Source organism: Mustelus asterias, unplaced genomic scaffold (genome assembly GCF_964213995.1).
Source record: "Mustelus asterias unplaced genomic scaffold, sMusAst1.hap1.1 HAP1_SCAFFOLD_481, whole genome shotgun sequence".
NCBI lineage: Eukaryota > Metazoa > Chordata > Chondrichthyes > Carcharhiniformes > Triakidae > Mustelus > Mustelus asterias.
In genome coordinates, this window is record NW_027590433.1 from 27200 (window position 1) to 28236 (window position 1037).

Sequence of the window (1037 nt, forward strand, 5' to 3'; positions counted from 1 at the left end):
GATACATTAAACCAGCAAGGATCTGACTGGATTTTCATCAAACTTTTAGATTGTTGCCAAGGTGATATTCTTTCTCCTGTACTTAATCTTGGACTCCAGATTTTCCTCCCAGTGCCACGGAGGCACCAAACCCCAGCCTGTACATCTGGACCCTTAGAGATAATCGAGCAACCACTTGCCACCGTGCAGAGCTTTATCATGACACGGCATTTCACAAGTAAGATGAACAAGAGTTTTTGAACATCTCGCCATGAGCTTAGCCTAAAATCAGGTTATTGCTCTCAAGTTATTTTACAGATGGGACATTCGTACACATTTAAGATCATCCGGTTAGTCAGGGGAAGCGAGAGTTATGGGGCTAAGGTGGTAAAGTGGAGTTGAGGATAATATCAAACCAACCATGATTTCATTGAAAGGCGAAGCAGCTCCTGTGGGCCGAATGGTCTACTTCTACTCCTCCGTCTTATGCTCTTCTGGTTCGTTAATCACACCTTTGTGCATATCTGTCACCTTGTTATTTTTTCATATGCATCGCTTATAATATTGAATAAATTTGCAGTCTTTAATGAAGGGTGTCTTCTGCTTCTTTGTTAAAGCGATGGCAAGACATGCATTTGGTTTGGTTGACAGAGAGCTCTTGTAGTCGCGCAGCACAAATGGAGGCCACTGAGCCCATCATGAGGATACCAACTCCCCATGGCAGATCCCGCCAATTGGAGCCAATTTATTTTTTAAAGTCTCTCATAGCAGGAAAGGCTTGGCTCTTAGTGAGCAATTAATGGAGGGGTCACCTGTGGTTGTCCCCCTCCAAAACAAGTATATTGCTTTGGATAGTGTGGAGGAGGATGACTCTCCAGGAGTAAGCCACAGTGACCAGGTCACTGGCACAGAATCAGGTTCTGTGGCCCGGAAAGGAAAGAGAGGAATTCGGAGAGCAATAGTGGTGGGGGATGCGTCGGTTCGAGGCATGGACAGGCGATTCTGTGGGTGCGAACGGGACTCCAGGATGGTAGTCTGCCTACCTGGTGTTGGGGTAC